This window comes from Elephas maximus, chromosome 16 (genome assembly GCF_024166365.1).
Source record: "Elephas maximus indicus isolate mEleMax1 chromosome 16, mEleMax1 primary haplotype, whole genome shotgun sequence".
NCBI classification, from domain to species: domain Eukaryota; kingdom Metazoa; phylum Chordata; class Mammalia; order Proboscidea; family Elephantidae; genus Elephas; species Elephas maximus.
Genome location: NC_064834.1, coordinates 83,052,676 through 83,063,061, shown reverse-complemented (window position 1 = coordinate 83,063,061; position 10,386 = coordinate 83,052,676). Strand labels below are relative to the sequence as shown.

The 10,386-nt window shown below is 50.2% G+C and overlaps 1 pseudogene; it reads right to left on the bottom strand.

The window, feature by feature from the left end:
• Positions 1–1,378: 1,378 nt before the first annotated feature.
• LOC126059417 (olfactory receptor 287-like) lies at positions 1,379–2,109 on the bottom strand (annotated as a pseudogene).
• Positions 2,110–10,386: the final 8,277 nt, after the last annotated feature.

The following is a 10,386-nucleotide window of genomic DNA, read 5'->3' as shown; positions in this document are numbered from 1 at the left end:
GGGAGAACCACCTACATCAGTGCCTTGAAGGGTCATCCCAATGCCCCCCCACCATTGTCTGTGTGGGCCGTGACCCCCCTGTGTGGCCATGACTGACCATCTTCAGGGCAAGAGACACACACTGGCGATTAGGTGTATGCTGCAGACGTGGCTTCACAAAGCCCAGAGACAACACCATCGCAGTCATAGAAGTTACACAAGACCACAGGAGTTGGAGAGAGCCATACAGGCTTAGAAACTAATATTTCTGCACTCGGAGCCCAGCTCCTCCCTATGTAGCCGTCAGCTCTATCGGGGGACTACGTAGAGGACAACTCACCCGACTCCCTGCCTGCATAGGGCTCCCATTCTGGAGATCAACAACAAATAAGACAAGGAAGTACTTGGACACCGGTTCCACTGAGGGTAGTGAGGGCTCCTCGAGCACCAGCCGGGAGCTCCACCAGATGCCAGGTGGTGCCGCCCTAGTGGAAGGAGGGAGACAGGGGCAGTCTGCAGACTGTTCTATCTACTTATTCATGAAAATAACAGCAACAACAGCTACATTCACTGAAAGCTAACTCAGATGCATTAACTCATTTAATACTCACTTGGGTTCCATGAGGTTGCAATCTCATGATCCCCACTTACAGAGAAGGAAACAGAGGTTCAGAGTGGACAGCTGGCATGGATTCAATCCCGACAGACCCCTTCCCTGCTGCTTCTAGAATAAACAATGGAGCTGGTCTGACAGGCTGGGCCTTTCTCCACAGCTCCAGACACACGGACAGCAGCACATGTTCTCCCCCACTCAGGGGCCACACTAAGATGCACCCTCCCTGTGATGCCCCTGCATGTCACCCCATACCCCAGAACCCCAGGCCCATGGGGGACCTGGCAGATGTTCTCCAAGGCTCCCCTGCTGTGAGGCACACCCTCCCACAGATCCCAAATGCCCTCATCAGGTCACTCAGGGCTTCTGCAAAGATCACAGAGGGCCAAGAACACTCTCCCCAGGGAGGGCTCAGGAGGCAGCAGGTGCAGGGTGGCAGGCAGAGAGGTCTGGAAGGTGGGCCAGCGCAGGGCCTGTGCTCACAGACAGGGGCATCCGCACAAGGACATGGCCTCCTCAGGGACTATGCTTCCCCATTTCTCTTCTAGAATCCATGTCCAGAGCCCCAGGGTTTGTGCACCCTTTGGCAAAGCCTATGGATCCGGGATAGAAAAGTGGCCAAAGCCAGGATGGAGCAATCTGCAAAGTCAACCAAGATTCCCACCTAAGTCCCATGCCCCCGAAGACCCCATTTCTAGCAGTCAGGTGGGTGTTCCTAAGGACAGCCTCCCTGGTCCACCGAGTAAGTCAGAGCCAGCTCCAAGGTCCCCATGGGCCAGGCCCTGCTCATCTACCCTGCACTGTTCTCAGAGTGTCCTTCACATCCTTGTTCCACAGGGTGTAAATGAAGGAGTTGTGCACTGGGTGACAATGGTGTTGAAGACAGCAATGGCCTTGATCAGGTCCAGCAAGCTCTCCAAAGAGACCCACACATGCAGGAAGATGGTAGAGCCCCACTAGATGAGCATCACAGCCAGGGAGGACGAGCAGGTGGAGAAGGCCTTGTGCCGGTCGCACACCGAGCAGATGCAGACAACAGTGGCCACAATGTGCCCGCAGGAGATGAGTGTAACAAAGCAGGACCCAGGATGATGAAGAAGGTGATGGTGAAGGTGGCCACCTCCACAGCCCACGTCAGAGCAGGCAAACCTGATCCAGGGAGCAATATCACAGAGAAAGTAGTTGATGAAGTGCGAGCTGCAGAAGGACAGGTGGGCCAAGAGGCCACAGCCAGGGAAGAAAATGGCACCCCTGCACGAGGCAAAGGTTGTGAGGGTCTTGGGCATACAGGCCAAGGTGAACAACATCTCCAGGAAGGAGAGGTTGCAGAGGAGGAAGTACATGGGCATCTGGAGCCACTGGTAGGTGCCCACCAGGAGAATGATGGCCAGGTTGCTGCTCATGTAGGTGACGAGGAGAGCAGGAAGAGGCTGGCTGGCCTGCAGCCCTTGTCCTGGGGAAGCCCAGCAGGATAAACATCTCCGGCAACGAGCTGTCTGGCTGCAGCCCCAGGCCATGGACACTCTGGCAGGACACAGACATAGCCGTTAGAAGTAACATCTGGCCCCAAAGTCTGCCCTGGGGGATCGAGAATGGGGGCCAGCACCCCTGCTCTCTTGGGCTCCCACCTTGTTCTGTAATCCCCAGCCCAGCCCAAGCTCCCCACTGCCCTGGAGGTGTGGACTGTCTCACACAGGGAAAAGCTGTGCACAGCGTGCAGTGTGGGTGTGGGCAGTGGGTTCCTGTCAGCTACGAAGGATGGGCACTTCCTTATTCTAGAACCAAGATGCCAGGAAAGGGCTGGACAACTGGAATTTTATGTCTGATGTGTAGTGCTTCCATCCAACAAACCAAACTGATTTCACCTCAAAGATTAAGAAATTGGTAAGGGGAGAGGGGGGTGTAACAGGAACAACACTCAGTCCTGTGCCTGGCCAGCCATGGGACGGGGCACCTCCTGCAGACTGTGCCCTGCCCTGATGCTTGGCCGGGGGGCACAGGGCCCAAATTGGCTGCTCTGGGGCCTACCCACACGTGAGCATTCAGAGTAGTATGGCACAAAGTGGGCGACTCCACTGGCTCTAGCAGGCTGCATGCTTTGAGTCCCCAGGTACCCAGACAGTACTGCCCTATTCGACCCAGCAGCCCAGTGAGGCAGAGAGGGGCCCAGAGGTTGTCCAGGCAGTCGCCATGCATTCCTCCTCTCCCCTTCTCCCTTCCTCATTTCCCCTTCTTCACTCTCCCCCCATGCACATGTGCATATGTGCACACACACACACAGACAACCAACACCTCACAGGTGTACCACATCCATGCATATTCACATTCACACACACCATGCATATGTGTGTGCACACCATTCACACACTGCACACATGCACACACATGCACACATGCTTGTACGCATACACACATGCACACACTGCACGTGAGCACATACACAATTCACATACCACATATGCACACACATGTGCACACAGCCCCTAACCCCTGGAGTGCCCTGTTCCCAGTGGTATAACTGGCAGCATCTCCCACCCGGGAAGACGGGGGCTCTTGGCCATGCCCCTGCCAGACTCATGGTCTAGTCTGTCCATTCGTTCTCAGACAGCCCCAGTCTGAAGAATGACGGATGCTCTCTCATCATGGTCACAGACCCGGGCTCTGTCCCAGAGTGCTGGCCATCTGACCCGCTGCCCCTTGGAGCCATGCTGGATGTGAGGCCTCTGAACCCTGCAGACAGCACATGGTGGGCATTCAGGCCAAAAGCAAACCTCGGTGGGGAGCGTCTACAGCAAACATGCCCTGCTGGTGGGACAAGCAGGCAGAGTCTTGGCAGGGGGTCTTCTCAAAGCCCACACAATGGTGTCTTCTGAGGGGCAGAGAGCCGGGGCCCTGAACACCAAAAGTGGGTACACGCCCTGCAGGAGCTGAAATGGTGCCTCCACTCCTCATGGGTCATCCTTGTGGTCTGACCAGCCATGGTCAGCATCCTGGGTGCAGCATCCCTGAGACACAGTGGACCCTGACCCACAGTGGACCCTGTGTCTGCTCCAAGCGATGATGGGCCTGACCCGGGGAGAATGGGGTTATTTTATGCCTCAGCCCTGACTCGGGACAAGCTGGTTGTTTAAAAATGATTCCCTGTTATAATTACAACTGAAAGAGCTGAGAAGAAAAGAAATTCCAGCAACAGCAACACCTGTGCTATCTGGCACTCCAACGGCCCCTGCACCAGACATTCCACCCACAGAGATGGGGCGAGTTGGCTGCAGCTCCCACCTCACTGTCCCATGGCATCTACACCAGGCCTGTCTGCCCACAGCCCTGACCCTATGAGCCTGGACACCCAAATGGGAGGGTCAGGACCCTTCGGGGTGAGGGAAATCAGGTCCCACTGACTCCCTGAGTCTTGGGAGCTGAGTGCCATGACCACTTTATCTTGAAGGGGTCCCTGAGACCTATGAAGAGAAGATGAGGGTGAAGACGGGTGCAGCTGACCCTGCAGTGCTCAAGAGATTAAAGTGGGGTCCAGACAGCAGTGAGCCTACAGCCCAGTTCCTCCCAGCAAGGGTGGGACTTTGGCCTCCACAGGGGAGAGTCAACTCGCCCAGTGTATCAGCTCAGAATGACCTGGAGGCTGCAGAGAGAGGTCACTCACCAAGCCCACCTCCCCAGGCAGGGCCATGCCTGCACCCCACAAAAAGGGCCACTGCTCATACACTGTGTGAGCTGACCAGCCAGCTCTCTTGCTGGCTGAGCCCCTTGCTTCCACTGTCCCGCCTCCTCCTGGTGATGGTCAAGAAGGGGGCCCAGGGGGTCACAGCAGCTCTGGATGCTTGGGAGTAGCCAAAGCTCTCCCGAGGATACAGAAAGTCTATGGCTGGGCCAGGAGGTGGGTCTGCTGGTTGGAAGGCACCCCTGGCTGCCCTGCAGGTCCTCTGGCACCAGCCAGCCCACAGGTCCATGAGGCAGCTCTGCCCAAGCGGTCCAGCTAAGTAGGTGCAAACCCCGGAGGAAGAAGTGTTCCCTACCCCTGCAGACCAAAGGGAAGATGCAAGCAGCTCCTCTGAGGAGGCCCTGCTCCATGGCTACGTCCTCACCTTCCCCATGTCCTTCCAGGGAGAAGCCTGGCCAGAGGGCAGAGCCTCCACCAGACCCTGGTGGCCATCAGCCAATGAGCTGGCCAGGAGCCCAGACCCGAGTCTCTGGCTCCAGCTCCCCCTCAGTCAGCAAACATGTCGAAAGAAATTCCAGCATGGGGAATTTCCTGCCCTGATTCCTGGGCAGGGGGCACCAGAGTGGCCAAGGAGCCCAGTCCTGCCCACCCATTAGGAAGAGGGGCTGTGCCCTGTGCCTGGCAGACAGCCCTCCGGCCATTTATGCAGTTGGCAAGAGCGGGGCCCCAGGGTCTAAGACAAACCCTGAGGGCGGTCCTGGGGCTGCTCCCAGCCTGCCGTGAGTGGGGCTGTGCCTAGCGGCCATGTCTCATCCACAACTCATACCACACTGGCCTCTCTCCAGGCCACATACTGCAGCAGGTACCCATATGCTCTGAGATCACGCAGGGGAAACAGGAGAGCATCGGGCCATGTGGCTTGACTGCACGCTGGACACTGTGCACTGTGGGCAGGTACTCTGTGCCTCAGCTTCTCCTCTGCAAATGGAAATGGCACCAGCAGCCCTGCACTGCTAGGCTGAGGGAAATGAGACTACCTGCACCCCAGGTTGGGATGTCCCAGCCCTGTGTAGGCAGGAGGAAGGCTGCAACACAGGGAAGAGCCTCTGTTGACCCAGTGACTTTGGGTGAGGCCCTGATCCTCTGAGTCTCTGCAAGCAGACCCCATGGGTGCTGAGCACACACTTGTGGACACGCACCTGTGGCACATACATCTGTGGAGTGCACACCTGTGAACACACACCTGTGGACACACACCTGTGGACACACACCTGTGGCACATATGCTTGTGGAGTGCACACCTGTGAATGGACACAAACCTGTGGGATATGCACCTGTGGACATGAACCTGTGGAGTGCGCACCTACGCAAAGCACTCAGGAGTAGGTGAGCCAGCCTTGAGCTCATGGCCATGGACAGAACTGGGCCCCAGCTGGCCAGGGACTCAGCTGTCTGCAGTGGGGGTGCTGGGATGAGTGGGAGTGGAAGCCCCATCAGCACTTTAGAAGTGAGCCTCAGAGATCAAAATAGAGGTGTTTTAATTACACCCCACAACAGGAGCGGTTACTGGCCTCTTGGTCCTTCCTCTGTTGCCATCCAAGGCACTCAGGACACCACTTTCGGCTGGAAGGAAAGCAGCTATTGGCCAACCACCCCCCTCCAGAGGAGATCCTTCACAGACTCCCCACGTGGCTTTCTTAACCTGTATCAGTCCTTGAGCTGGAGGAGAGCCTGATTGCGAAGTCTGAGTTTCCATCATCTCAGCATCTCAGGTGAAATGGAGTCAGGACAAGCCCCACTTGAACATCATGATACATGCTTTCCTTCTGCTTTCTTATTTTCTAGCTTCGTCTCCAGAGCTTTGTAGCTATTATTACAAGTCACAAGAAAAATCCTTATATTTGTGGAGTATTCAGCATTCTATACACATGATCCCATTTGATTCCTGGGGCAGGGGAGTGAGAGAGATTATTATCCCCATTTTACGAACAAAGAGGGATTCCAGAGGGGAGGCTGCATTCTCCGGCCCCAGGGCTGGTAGTGCCAGGGGAAGGGACTTAGGCTGCAGAGTCTAACATCCGACTAATGGTTGTTCCAAGGAGAGAGTACAGCAAGGATAGATACCAAGAGTAAGTAATAACAAAAGAAGCAATACAAAAAAGGAGGAGGACCCCAACTGATTTTAAAGACTGTAAACCTTTTATCTTAAGATGTATAAGGGAAGTATGAGAGGAAAACTTAGCTATTTTATATTTGAATATAGATGGGACAAGTCTAAAAAAAAATACTAGCAAGGGGAGTCCACCAGTGCACTAAAAAGTATGTCATAAGCTGGGACTGGGGAGAATTGGAAATTACTGCTTAAAGAGTGCCAAGTATCTGTCTGAGGTGATGAAAAGTTTTGCAAATAGATGGTGGTGATGGCTGCACAACATTGTGAATGTAATTAATGTCATTGAATTGACACTTACAAATGGCTAACATGCCAAATTTTGTGTTATATACATTTTCCCACAATGAAATAAAATAAAACAAGAAAGAACATGTTCATGATGATCAAGTAAGGTTCAGGATAGTTTTACTTTGTAAAACATGTCACTGTAGCCTCATTGATGACCAACGGAGAAGAACACTCATGATTTTCTCAAAAGGTAAAGATGAAGCATTTGATTTCAGTCAATGCCCATTTGGGATAAAAATGCTAAGAAAACTAGACCAAAAGTGAACTTTTTAACTTGATAAAAGGTATTTTTCATAAAACCTTAGCAGACATTGTACTTAATGGAGAACCTTTAAGTTTATTTCTTAAAAAAATATGAATAAGTAAAGATTGTCTACGTTGACCACTTCTGTTTAACATAGTATTGGTAGAAGCACCAACAGCAACAGGGGAAAGATACGTTGAAGAAGAGGCAGGTTCTACAGCTTGGCAGCCATAGCATGCGTTCCCAGCCACAGAGGCTGAGCACCTTAGCACCAGTTTCTCACCCGATCCCTCACAGCTGGGGGCGGCGGAGCACATCACAGATAGAGCTAATAACCTATGACAAAGTGTGCTCAGAATGTGGAATGACATCAAGGACATCATACATGAAGAAAGCAAGAGGTCAGTCAAAAGGCAGAAGAGAAAGAAAAGATCAAAATGGATGTCAGAAAAGACTCTGAAACTTGCTCTTGAACTTGGAGCCACTAAAGCAAAAGGAAGAAATGGTGAAGTAAAAGAACTGAACGGGAGAATCAAAGGGCAGCTCAAGAAGACAAAGTAAAATATAATGACATGTGCAAAGGTCTGGAGATACAAAACCAAAAGGGAAGAATAGGCTCAGCATTTCTCAAGCTGAAAGAACTGAAGAAAAAATTCAAGCCTCGAGTTGCAATAGTGAAGGATTCTATGGGGGAAAACATTACATGACACAGGAAGCATCAACGGAAGATGGAAGGAACACACAGAGTCATTATACCAAAAAGAATTGGTCAACATTCAACCATTTCGAGAGGTAGCATATGATCAGGAACCAACGGTGCTGAAGGAAGAAGTCCAAGCTGCACTGAAGGGACTGGCAAAAAATAAGGCCCCAGGAATTAATGGAATATCAATTGAGATGTTTCAACAAACAAATGCAGCGCTGGAAATGCTCACTTGTCTATGCCAAGAAATTTGGAAGACAGCTACCTGGCCAACCGACTGGAAGAGGTCTATATTTATGTCTTTTCCCAAGGCAATCCAACCAAATGGAAAACTACCAAACAATATCATTAATATCACATGGAAGTAAAATTTTGCTGAAGATCATTCAAAAGCAGCTGCAGCAGTATATCGACAGGGAACTGCCAGAAATTCAGGCCGGATTCAGAAGAGGACGTGGAGCCAGGGATATTGTTGCTGATGTCAGATGGATCCCGGCTGAAAGCAGAGAATACCAGAAGGATGTTTACCTGTGTTTTATTGACTACGCAAAGGCATTCAACTGTGTGGACCATAACAAATTATGGATAACATTGAGAAGAACGGGAATTCCAGAACACTTAATTGTGCTCATGAGGAACCTGTACATAGATCAAGAGGCAGTTATTCGGACAGAACAAGGGCATACTAAGTGGTTTAAAGTCAGGAAAGGTATGTGTCAGGGTTGTATCCTTTTACCATACCTATTCAATCTGTATGCTGAACAAATAATCCAAGAAGCTGGACTATATGAAGAAGAACGGGGCATCAGGATTGGAGGAAGACTTATTAACAGCCTGCAATATGCAGATGACACAACTTTGCTTGTTGAAAGTGAAGAGGACTTGATGCATTTACTGATGAAGATCAAACACTACAGCCTTCAGTACGGATTACACCTCAACATAAAGAAAACAAAAATCCTCACAACTGGGCCAATAAGCAATATCATGATAAAGGAAGAAAAGATTGAAGTTGTCCAGGACTTCATTTTACTTGGATCCACAATCAACACCCATGGAAGCAGCGGTCAAGAAACAAAATGACACATTGCATTGGGCAAATTGTCTGCAAGTCATCTCTTTAAAGTGTTAAAAAGTGAAGATGTCACCTTGAGGACTAAGGTGAGCCTGACCCAAGCCACGGTGTTTTCAATCACCTTATATGCATGCAAAAACTGGACAATAAATTAGGAAGACAGAATTGATGCCTTTGAATTGTGGTGTTGGCGAAGAATATTGAATATACCATGGACTGCCAAAAGAACGAACAAATCTGTCTTGGAGGAAGTACAACCAGGATGCTCCTTAGAAGCAAGGATGGTGAGACTGCACCTTACATACTTTGGACACGTTGTCAGGAGGGATCAGTCCCTGGAGAAGGACATCATGCTTGTAAAAGCACAGGGGAGGTGGAAAAGAGGAAGACCCTCAACGAGATGGACTGACAGTGGCTGCAACAATGGCCTCAAGCACAACCACGATTGTAAGTATGGCCCAGGACCTGGCAGTGTTTCATTCTGTGGTACATATGGTCACTATGAGTCGGAATCAACTCGACAGCACCTAACAACAACATCACCTCTAAATATTGCATCTATGCTATTTTCTCCTCTGGCTGCATCAACTTCCTTCTCATTAGTATTTGCATGATATTTCTCATTTGTGGCAGCTATTAACCTATCTTACCTTCTAACCACCCTTTCACAGCCAGCTTTGTGATGCTGGAGCTGGGACTCTGCAAACCCCATTTCTGCTTTGCCAGTGGCTACCTGTTTCTGTTGAGAAGTCACCTGTCAATTTTCATCTTTATGCTTTTGTAAGTAATGTGTCACTCACTTCTGGAACCTTTTAAGATTTTTGCATTGTTTCTGGTTTTCTAGCAATCTTACCCAGGTATGCTTTTCTCTGTATTTACTGTGCTTTGAGTTTGTAATGCTTCTACAATTTGTAACTTTCCTCAGTTTTGGGAAATTATCTTCCAACAGTTTTGGGAAATTATAAGCCGTTCTCTTTAACTATTGTATGAATATCATTTGTTCTCACCTCTTCCTTTGGTTCTAAAATTCCATGTGTGTTAGACCTTTTATAGTATATCCCACGGCCCCTGGCATGTTGTTCTGTATGTTCTGCTTTTTTGTTTCTCTGTGCTTTTTTCTGGATATTTTCTTCTGATCTTCCAGGTCACTAATTTTCTCTCTAGCCATGTCTAACGTGTTTTTAATTGCATTTTTTATTTCAAGAATTTCCATATGGTTCTTTTTATTGTGTCCCATTCTTTACCAAAAATCTCAATCTTGTCAAAGATTATCTAGGTAATCATCACTTAAACAAGGAGGGACAAAGAGTTAGGAAGTCTGCAGGGCAGGGGCAAGGGAAAGAGGCAGCCTTGCCACACCACCAGGGACTCAAGGTCTTCCCTTCTTCCACTCCACCACACTCAGTCTACTGGTTCAGTGTCATGTGGTCTTCAGGTCCCAGGGGCCATCCCTGCACCAAGTCCACAATCCAGGCAGGCAAAATGGAAGAGGAAAAGGGCATATAACTCTGCATAGTTCCTGTTTTGGGGGGACAAAAGTTCTCCAGGGTCCCCCAGAGCACACTTTGTCGTAGGTTATGGGCTCTGTCTGTGATGTGCCCCACCCAGCTGTGAATGTTAGGGTGAAAAACCGGT